Here is an 8641-nt window from a genome sequence, read left to right as displayed (position 1 = left end):
TTACCCTAGGTCTCTGGGCACTTGTAAATGATGCTATAAAAGATGCAACTTTTCCAGGGCTAAATCGCCCTCAGGCGGAGCTTGTGGTATCTCAGGAGGAGTGCCTATCAGAGAAGGCCTCCTCAGAAAAAGATCTTCTTAACTCAAAAATTGATAAATGTGGAAACTCTGATGATGGACTGAATTTTAACAAAAATCACCCAGATAGAGGAATTGCCCATTACCTTAATGAGAATTGGTCCTCTTGCGAATCTCCCGCTTCACCTATAGTCACCACTTCGGGAGGTGCTACTCATAGGGACACACAGCTAAGCGAGTTAGAGTTTGAGATTAAGCTTCAGAGGCTGAGTCTCTTAAGATATTTCTAGTTTAGATAATGATTAATGTGGTTCCTATCCTAAATAGTAAAATTTAAGATAAGATATAAAGCAATGCCTCTTTATTAAAGCGTTAAAGCTTGCTTTAATAGGTATTCATAGGTATTAATTGATATCCAAACTTTGTAATATGATAGTAATGCTTCTAATATTGATTTTAACAGTGATAAATTGTTTTAAACATAGGTTTTGCTTTCCCAAAGTTGTAGGTATTATCCTAACCTTGCACAAAAACTTAAAAATTATGGTTAAAACTGCCATTGTTCCATTGACTGCAGCTTGCAGTTTGATTGCAAATTTAAGATTAATGCTCAGATTAAAAAGTATTTTACCTTTGAGTCAATACAGGGCTCTGGGCAGCCCCAGAGCGGCTTGTGGCCCTTTCTTTTGTTTTGCAAACAATGCCTAAAAAAGTTTTTCCCTGTGTTCAAGAAAATTTCTTTTTAACAGTGTTACAGATCTATTCAGATGTTTAAAATAATGCTTAAATTCAAAGATTTTTGCTTCTAGTAAACTGGTAATCACTAGAAAATTTTGCCTCTACGTATGGCTAATATAGCTTTACATTATGTAAGAAAAATGTTTATTGTTTCTGCTTCTTTACAAGAAGCCAAAAGTTTTAATCTTTCAGTATATATTGTTTCCTAAGTGGAAAGTATTTTATTAACTAATGCTTCTCAAGGGAAGTTTACCTTAAATCCTTGCTTGTCATTTTTTCCAGTTTAGACTAGCTTCTAGCCTTTTAACTTTATGGCAATAGTACATCAGAGACTGTATATTCAGACTTAGTAAAATTAGTCATTTAATAGAGTCATAATGATTTTTCACTCTTCTTCAGTGTGACCAGCCATTCTAACTCAATCTTAGACTGGTCTAATATTCAGTTCAATTATTAGAGATTCCTATATTCTATATTACCTAGCAAAGTTAATTCAGAGCATTTCCCCCAAGGTCACCAAAGGCTCATCTTGCCTTCACCTTATTTGTCCTAAACTTTTTGCAAACTGACATTAAAGGTCAGTCTGCAGCGGAACGCCACTGGCACCCAGTTACTTCTAATTCTTATGCATTGGTAAAATGGAAGGACGCCCTGACTAATAAATGGAAGGGTCCAGATCCAGTTCTAATCTGGGGAAGAGGCTCGGTTTGTGTTTTTTTACGAGATGAAGATGAAGCACGGTGGCTACCAGAGAGATTAATTCGTCAGGTAAACACAGATTCTGTCTCTTCTCGTAAGTATCATTCTAAAGACTAAAATTTCTCTTGTGCTTAGAGTTCAGCTGGGAGTGGAAGCTCTCAGAAAAACTGTTTTCCTCTGAGCCAAATCCCCTACAGGAGGCCGGAGATTAGCTTTACTTTTACAATTTGCATCTAAATAAAGTACCTTGACTTCTCCAAACAGAAAATTTACATTGCTACACTCTCATTGTTTAGATTTCTTCCTTTTCTCAAGCAGGTCAATCTACATTCTCTGGTTCTCCACCCCTAAGAGCAAACAGGTGGTACTACTAATCTCCCTTCCAAGGACATCCCAGCATGTGGCTTTTCAGTCTAAGATAAGATTTAGATTTACCAGGAGAGCTAGGGAAGTAAAAATTTCATATATATTTACAGAGATTAGTTCTTATTTTGATAGAGATGGGCTTAGTCCCTTAGCTGGCCTCTGGCTTTTCACCCTTGCTGTTACTGCAAGGTGTCCTTAGTTCCTCAGGCTATTGGGAATAACAGAGATGAGGAGGAAAGACTTTCAGCTCCTATTTTAACCAAAATTAGTGATGTTAATACTGACATAATTTTTGTCTAGGCCTTGCTAAATCTGAGGTTGACAAGTCTCATATAGAGACCGCGCATAACTCAGAACTACGCTACTGATTCATAATCATATGAATACAGTATGGGTACCGCTTGGCGCAGGAGATTACTGCGGAGGGAAGGTCCAGCTTGACCGTTTCTGAGTTCCCTGTGCGACACACCTGATTTGAAAGAGGTTGGTATCTGATTCCAGCTAAAAACCAAAAATACTTAAGGCTCTGCCTCCCCTCCCCAAAAGATACCAAGAGCCACAGATGTGAGTTGTTATAATGCTCACGGGAGGAATCAGGTCAATGTCCACCCAAGTCAAGGTTAAAGGCCCACTCATCTATGGATGAAAAGAATCATTTGATCACCTCTGTTAAGCATTGCCTATTTAAACTTAATTAATAGGGGGGAGAGAGGTTGGAGACCTTACTGTCCTAAGGGCAAGCCCTTCACTGCCTCCCACCCAAATAAAAAAGCCAACTGGCCTTGTACTAAAGAGCTGGTCTTACCTCTTCTCACTGTTTCCCCTGCCTGTCATCAAAAATTGCGGAGGATTATCAGCTCAGTGTTATTCTAAATTTGTTTAGTTAAACTCAGCCAGGGTTCCAACGCCCTACTTAAAATGCAAACAGGTAGCTACCTATTCAGCACTAATTAGCATTATAAAGTCAGAGCCTATTCTGTTGTTAGTGGTTTACTAGGATAATAAAGACAGTCTTAGCCAAATACAGTTTACCATTAGAAAAGTTAGGGAATCCCACGGAAACAGGTTTTTTCTTTAGCCCTAAGAACTCAGGCAGAACTATTGAACATAGATAATTTTTCTGCCTCAGGCCACCCCTTTTTTGTTTGTTTGTTTGTTTGCTTTGTTAACTAATGGGAGGAGATGTGGCCTCCCTTTCCCCAGCCTGGAACTTGCTTGCTCAAGGGTGGAGCTTCCTGCTCATTCGTCCTGCCACGCCTACTGCTGGAACCTGCCTTTGCTGCCTGGAGGCACACACATGTTCGTCCTGCTACTGGACCCGGAGTTACTTGGCGGGAAGTTGGGTTCCCTCCCCCTTCCTTTATAACTGAGTGTCTGAAAATATTAAAATTGAGCCTTGATCAGAATGTTTGTTGTCTTGGCTCCATTCATTCTTTTGCCCCGTCTAGATTCCTCTCTTTTCAGTTCGAACTGCCATTCTCAGTTGAACCGTTCGTGTTGTGGACTGGGGGCAGGCCGCAACAACAAATAACTCAAGAATTTAGACTCCAGAAAACCAAATAACCCTGTTAAAAAATGGGGCACAGAGCTAAACAAAGAATTCTCAACTGAGGAGTACTGAATGGCTGAGAAGCACCTGAAAAAATGTTCAACATCTTTAATCATCAGGGAAATGCAAATCAAAACAACCCTGAGATTCCACCTCACACCAGTCAGAATGGCTAAGATGAAAAACTCAGGTGACAGCAGATGCTGGCAAGGATGTGGAGAAAGAGGAACACTCCTCCATTGCTGGTGGGATTGCAAGCTTGTACAACCACTCTGGAAATCAGTTCTGCAGTTCATTAGAAGATTGAACATAGAACTACCTGAGGATCCAGCAATACCACTCCTGGGCATATACCCAGAAGATGCTCCAACATGTAATAAGGACACATGCTCCACTATGTTTATGGCAGCCTTATTTATAATAGCCAGAAACTGGTAAGAACACAGATGTCCCTCAACAGAGGAATGGATACAGAAAATGTGGTACATTTACACAATGGAGTACTACTCAGCTATTAAAAACAATGAATTTATGAAATTTTTAGACAAATGGATGGATCTGGAGGATATCATCCTGAGGGAGGTAACCCAATCACAAGAGCACAATGATATGCACTCACTGATAAGTGGATATTAGCCCCAAATCCCAGAATACCCAAGATACAATTTGCAAAACACATGAAACTCAAGGAGAAGGAAGACCAAAGTGTGGATACTTCGATCCTTCCTAGAAAGGGGAACAAAATACCCATGGAAGGAGTTAGAGAGACAAAGTGTAGATCAGAGACTGTCCCACCTGGGGGTCCATCCCATAAACAGTCACCAAACCCAGACACTATTGCAGATGCCAACAAGAGCTTGCTGACAGGAGCCTGATGTAGCTGTCTCCTGAGAGCTCTGCCAGTGCCTGACAAATGCAGAAGTGTATGTGCACAGTCATCCATTGGACAGAGTACGGGGTCCCAATGAAGGAGCTAGAGAAAGTACCCAAGGAGCTGAAGGGGTTTGCAGCTCCATAGACGGAACAACAATATGAACTAACCAGTACCCGCAGAGCTTGCTGGGACTAAACCACCAATCAAAGAAAACACATGGTGGGACTCATGACTCTAGCTGCATATGTAGCAGAGGATGGCCTAGTCAATCATCAATGGGATAAGAGGCCCTTGGTCCTGTAAAGTTTCTATGCCCCAGTATAGGGGAATGCCAGGGCCAGGAAGCAGGAATAGGTTCGTTGGGGAGCAGGGGGATGGGGGAGGGGATAGGGGATTTTCTGAGAGGAAACTAGGAAAGGGGATAATATCTGAAATGTAAATAAAGAAAATACCTAATAATTAAAAAAAGAACCCTTCTGGGAATTTGAAAAGACAGTGGAAGGAGCAGGAAAGAAATCACAGACAAGAGAACATTACAGAATGTGTATTTGACCTATCAGTGGAGATGCCTGGTCTTGAAGCCTCCAGAAGTTCACTTCCCTACCTATGCCAAGAGGGATCGTCTGAATGCAGCCAACATTTAGAGCAGAATGGACCTTAGACATGAAAATGATGACAGCATCCTGGTAACCTCATTCGATTCCATGGATCCAGCCTCTTCTGAAGCCAGGAACATCTACTCCTGGGCTTTACAGCTTTGTGATACAATTCTCTTTGTTGCTAAGCTATTTTGAGTTGACTTTGTTGTATTTGTTACCAATGGTTCTGTCTAGTAATAAATAGCGTGGGGGTTTCTGTGAGGGTAAAATGAAATAGCGTAGATAAGACACGATTTCTGGAATATTGTAGACATAATAAATGCTTGCTGTTGATGTCATAACTATAGTTCTTTGAGCTCTCTTTTCCCTCAGGGTTCTCTTTCCTTAGCTGACCTGCCAAGTGCAATGCAGCTTACAATATTCTCTCCTTTCTATAGTGTTTATCCAAAATAGCTAGAAGCCTTTTTTTTTTTTTTTAATAAATCTTTTCCGTAGTTTGGTTTAGTGTTAGCCATGATTCTCTTTCCCATGAATTTATAAGACCACAGCTTTTATGCTAAAGCAGGCAGAGAAAAAGATATTATTTTAAGGACACTTTCTGCTATCTGTGTTTTTCACATTAGTTGAAAAATAAGTCTACTGCCTATTCTGTGGCTAACTTGAAGCCCCCCAAAGTATCTGCTGCCCAGTTATATCTGGACTTTACAGATTGCTCTTATGTGCTTCAATGCCTTTCCTTGCTTCCGCCCCTTCCTGTCCAACTAAGGCTGACTACTTTCTACTTTCACTTCTCAAACACTGGAAGAACTGACTTGCCTTTTCTGAAACCCTCTTTATATCCTATTATAGTTCATTATTTTAAAAATGCAATTGTCTTCTGAACAATACCTTATAATCACAGGCAAGGAAGTTTTGTGTGCCTCTCTGAATCATTTACCTGGATCAGATTCTCTAATATTTGATTTAAAGCTATTATTCAAATTTGGCCACTTTCTTAGAGGCAAATAAGAGATATCACTATTGGTTAGGTAAGCTGCTCTATGGTAAACTTGGCTTTAGAAAGCTACCTGCAGAGAATTCCACCTTAGAGAATCTGGGCACTATTTAGATTGTTTGTTTGTTTTGCCTCTGTAGTTTGAGGCAGAGTCACCTTACATCTCTCTTTTTCCCTTCAGCATGCCCCTCTACTGCCATAGAACAGCTTAGGAGGTTAGTGTGAATGGGAAAGTTCCATTAATTTAGATATGGATGCTTATAATTTATTCCATTCTTTTACTTTCTTTTCTGTTGCTGTAATAAAATATCTAAATAAAATAAAATAAAATAAAGCAATTTAAAGGAGATGTTTATCCAGCTCACAGTTCAAGGTTATAGTCTATCACTTTAGGGCAATGACAGTGTCAGGAACTTGAAACAGCTAGTCCCATTACATACCTAGTAAGACCAATGAATGCACAGCTCACTTACTCCACTTTTGTATGGTTCAGGATGCTCTGTCTAGGTAATGGTGTCATCCATAGCAAGCAAGTCTCCTTACCTCAGTTAATATAACCAAGGCAACCCCCCACATGGGTAACCAGAAGCCAATCTTCCAGATGATTCTAGATTTTGTCAAGATGATAATACTATTATAATCATAGTTGGAGCATATTCTAGGAGTTGATATCACATTCCCAAATTGTTGTCCTCATTTTGCTGTATCTATAAACTATGTGTACCACCCAGTCAGGTCATCCTTTTGTGTATAATAAGCAATTTCTGCTAGTTTAGACAAATTTAAATATTCACTTAAGATTTTCTCCTTAAATCCGATTGATCCTAAAGCATTAGAGCCAGGATTAAGATTAATAGTTGTCTGATTCACTTTCTCCTTCAACCTTAAGTTCTTAGTATTTCCTTAGTGTTATTTTAGACCGATTGTTCTCAAACTTCTTAATGCTGCAACCCTTTAATACAGTTTCTCATGTTGTTGTGGTCTCCCAACCATAAAGTTATTTTCATTTCTGTAAACTTTGCTACTGTAACTTTGCTACTGTGATGAATTGTAATGTAAATATCTAATATGAAGGATATCTGATATGTTACCCCTGTGAAAGGGTCATTCAACCCTCAAAGAGATCACAATCCACATGTTGAGAACCACTGTTTTAGAAACTTCTCTGCCAAGATTGTAGGCTATCAAAGCAGAGGATATTTTACCTTAGAATTCAAGAATATATTGGCAAAAGACTGCAAGAAGACAAAAAGCATTTACAACTTCTTTAAAAATTATAAAACATTACAAAAGTCAGGGCTACTCATATATTAAATTGTTTATGATTCTGTTTTATTTAGTTGTAGTGGCTATTCCTGGTTGTCAACTTGACTATATTTGGAATGAACTACAATCCAGAATTGGAGGGCTCACCAGTGAGCCTTGGAGAGGCTGGGGCTTGGAGATAGACATTTCTGATCTGAATCTTGGTATGGAGATCTTGAGGCATAGTGGCTATGGATTCCAGAAAATTAAAACAGGGGGATCTCCAAATTCAAGGTCATCTGGGATTAAAGGTGTGGTGGAACACACCTTTAATCTGGGCTACACCTTCTGCTGGAGACCACATAAGGACATTGGAAGAAGGAAGTCTTGCTCTTGTTCCTTCACCTGCCTGCCGTGTGGGACTGAGTAACTACTAGATCCACAGCTAGTACTGTTGGGAATTGGACTGCAGACTGTAAGTCATCAATAAATTCCTATACTATATAGAGACTATCCATAAGTTCTGTGACTCTAGAGAACCCTGACTAATGCAGAAATTGGTACCAGCATAGTGGGGTATTCTTGTGACAACCTGACCATATTTTGGGGAGGACTGTGGAAGGACTTTGGAACTTTGGGATAGAAGATCCATTTAGTGTTAAGAGCTCTGTCAGATGTGTAGGAACTTGGAAGATAATGTTGAGAACAGTGCAGAAGATGGAGGCCTGGCTTGTGAAATTTCAAGTGAAAATTAAAGACTCTTTTCAGGGGCATTGCTATTTTGGAGTTTGATTATTCTGTGGTTCTGGTTAGCTGGGGCTGAAGAATCAGCTGTGATTAACAAGATACCAGAACTACTAAAGCAAAACCTTTGCATTACTGGGACTATTGATGCTGGTTAGCTGGAGCTAAGAAATTAGCGGTGACTAAGAAGAGACCAGCATCGTTGAGGTGACAACTTCTGGAAAGTGTTTTCTGATAGCACAAAGAGGCTGTGTTCCAGAGATAGCCAAGGCTGTACTCCTGCTGCAGCGGGACTTTGTAATGTGTAAGGGTCACCCAGGTGGTACTGGTTTTGAAGGCATGAAGGGGTCACACAGAGCAGCTGAGACTCGGCACTGTGAGAGGCCATGGAAGGTCATTGGCAAAGGTGCAGCCTCAGTTGCAATCAATGGCCCAGGACTGAAGGGGTCATGCAGTGTTTTGGAGATGCCAGTACCATGAGATGACCACCAAGAGCAGCAGCAGTGGAGTACAGGCATCTGGAGCCTAGAGGATGACGCGTGTGCTACAAAGGGCATGGCTGGAGAAGTGACCCAAGCCCTTGGAGGAGCCCATAATATCGCTGGTTGGATCCCAGACATTGGATGGTTGAAGATTGATTTTTGCTTTTGATTGTGACTGTGCCCTGATATTTTCCTTCTTGAAGAAAGAAACTATTTTAGTGGAGGCCACAGTTAAGAGACTTTTAATTGTAAAAAGATTTTGGATTTTAAAAG

Source organism: Mus caroli, unplaced genomic scaffold (assembly GCF_978045245.1).
Source record: "Mus caroli unplaced genomic scaffold, Mus_caroli_1 scaffold_1, whole genome shotgun sequence".
NCBI lineage: Eukaryota > Metazoa > Chordata > Mammalia > Rodentia > Muridae > Mus > Mus caroli.
This window is presented reverse-complemented; position numbering follows the sequence as displayed.